Source organism: Nerophis ophidion, linkage group LG10, assembly GCF_033978795.1.
Source record: "Nerophis ophidion isolate RoL-2023_Sa linkage group LG10, RoL_Noph_v1.0, whole genome shotgun sequence".
Classification (NCBI taxonomy): domain Eukaryota; kingdom Metazoa; phylum Chordata; class Actinopteri; order Syngnathiformes; family Syngnathidae; genus Nerophis; species Nerophis ophidion.
The window spans coordinates 39,395,880-39,398,379 of record NC_084620.1 but is presented as its reverse complement, the minus strand read 5'-3'; the positions used below and the strand labels follow the sequence as shown (position 1 = coordinate 39,398,379).

Sequence of the window (2,500 nt, the reverse complement as noted above, 5' to 3'; positions counted from 1 at the left end):
AGGTCCATACAGGTTTTGGAGCAACATATGTTGCCATCCAAGCAACTTTATCATGGACGCTCTTGCTTATTTCAGCAAGACAATGCCAAGCCACGTGTTACAACAGCGTGGCTTCATAGTAAAAGAGTGCGGGTACTAGACTGGCCCGCCTGTAGTCCAGACTTGTCTCCCATTGAAAATGTCTGGTGCATTATGAAGCCTAAAATACCACAACGGACACCCCGGACTGTTGAACAACTTAAGCTGTACATTAAACAAGAATGGGAAAGAATTCCACCTGAAAAGCTTCAAAAATGTGTCTCCTTAGTTCCCAAAGGTTTATTGAGTTTTGTTAAAAGAAAAGGTGATGTAACACAGTGGTGAACATGTCCTTTCCCAACTACTTTAGCACATGTTGCAGCCATGAAATTATAAGTTAATTATTATTTGCGAAAAAAATGTAAAGTTTATGAGTTTGAACATCAAATATCTTGTCTTTGTAGTGCATTCAACTGAATATGGGTTGAAAATTATTTGCAAATCATTGTATTCCGTTTATATTTACATCCAACCCAATTTCCCAACTCATATGGAAACGGGGTTTGTATATATCAATCAATCAATGTTTACTTATATATATACTTATATACTTATATATATATATATATATATATATATATGTACATATATATATATATTTATATATATATATATATATATATATATATATATATATATACTTACTTATATATATATATATATATATATTTATACATACATACACACACAGTCGCGATCAAAAGTTTACATACACTTGTAAAGTCATGGCTGTCTTGAGTTTCCAATAATTTATACAACTCACATACTTGTTGGTCACAAAAAAACATTCATGAAGTTTGGTTCTTTTATGAATTTATAATGGGTCTACTGAAATGTGACCAAATCTGCTGGGTCAAAAGTATACGTACAGCAATGTTAATATATGGTTATACTTCCGTTGGCAAGTTTCACTGCAAACAGCCCAATTTCATCTGACCACATAACTTTCCTCCAGAAGGTCTTATCTTTGTCCATGTGATGTCAGTTGAAAAAAAAATTGAGCTGTTTGGCCACAATACCCAGCAATATGTTTGGAGAAGAAAAAGTGAGGCCTTTAATCCCAGGAACACCACCCTACTGTCAAGCATGGTGGTGGTAGTATTATCCTACTCTCAAGCATGGTGGTGGTAGTATTATGCTCTGGGCCTGTTTTGCGGCCAATGGATTTGGTGCTTTACAGAGAGTAAATGGGACAATAAAAATGAAGGATAACGTCCAAATTCTACAGGACAACCTAAAATCATCAGCCCGGAAGTTTGGTCGTCGGGCGCAGTTAGGTGTTCCCCAAACACACGTCAAAAGTGGTAAAGGAATGGCTAAATCAGGCTCGAATTAAAGTTTTAGAATGGCCTTCCCAAAGTTCTGACTTTTAAATGTGGACAATGCGGAAGTGCACCATTTTTGTCAAGAGGAGTGGTCAAAATTCAACCAGAAGCTTGCCAGAAGCTTGTGGATGGCTACCAAAAGCACCTTATTGCAGTGAAACTTGCCAAGGGACATGTAACCAAATATTAACATTGCTGTACGTATACTTTTGACCCAGCAGATTTGGTCACATTTTCAGTCGACCCATAATAAATTCATAAAAGAACCAAACTTCATGAATGTTTTGTGTGACCAACAAGCATGTGCTCCAATAACTCTGTCACAAAAACAAAAGTTTTAGAAATTATTGGAAACTCCAGACAGCCATGACATTTTGTTCTTTACAAGTATATGTAAACTTTTGACCACAGCTGTATGTATACATGTATGTTTGTATGTATGTATGTTCATCTCGAAACAGCTCCGTCTGCCTTACTACACAAAGTCTTAACGCTGCTTGCTATACAGGACTGAAAAAGTCAGGGTGATAATGCTCTTATATTCTTATTTGTAACAAATCAGGATGTGATTTAGGAATAAGTTTGCCACAAAATTTCATATAAAGCCCCTTGTCGTTGTTTGACATTTTACATGCGCCTCTTCAGCACATTGGGCCCTTCCAAAGATTGTGGGGCGCACTACGTGGGAGGGGGCGGCCCTGGATATCAAGGTGTAAATTTGCCTGACATCTGAAGTGAAGTGAATTATATTTATATAGCGCTTTTCTCTAGTGACTCAAAGTGCTTTTACATAGTAAAACCCAATATCTAAGTTACATTTTAAACCAGTGTGGGTGGCACTGGGAGCAGGTGGATAAAGCGTCTTGCCCAAGGACACATAGGCAGTGACTAGGATGTTAGAAGGTGGGGATCGAACCTGGAACCCTTAAGTTGCTGGCACGGCCACTCTACCAACCCTGCCTATCTGCCTTGCCAGTGGGGCCAATCAGGCTCATTTAGGCTTGATGCAAACAAATGTGAAAGGCTGCCTTGCAAAGATGAAAGTCAAATGTTCTTTGAGGGGTATTTTTTTCAATAGAGACTTGTCAGCCAATCTG

At 38.0% G+C, this 2,500-nt stretch overlaps 1 protein-coding gene across 1 annotated transcript in view; it reads left to right on the top strand.

Annotated features, from left to right (window-relative positions):
* The window catches only part of LOC133560789 (pyruvate carboxylase, mitochondrial-like), a 692,938-nt gene that overhangs the window by 261,707 nt on the left and 428,731 nt on the right, over positions 1 to 2,500 (top strand). The window lies entirely within an intron of this gene.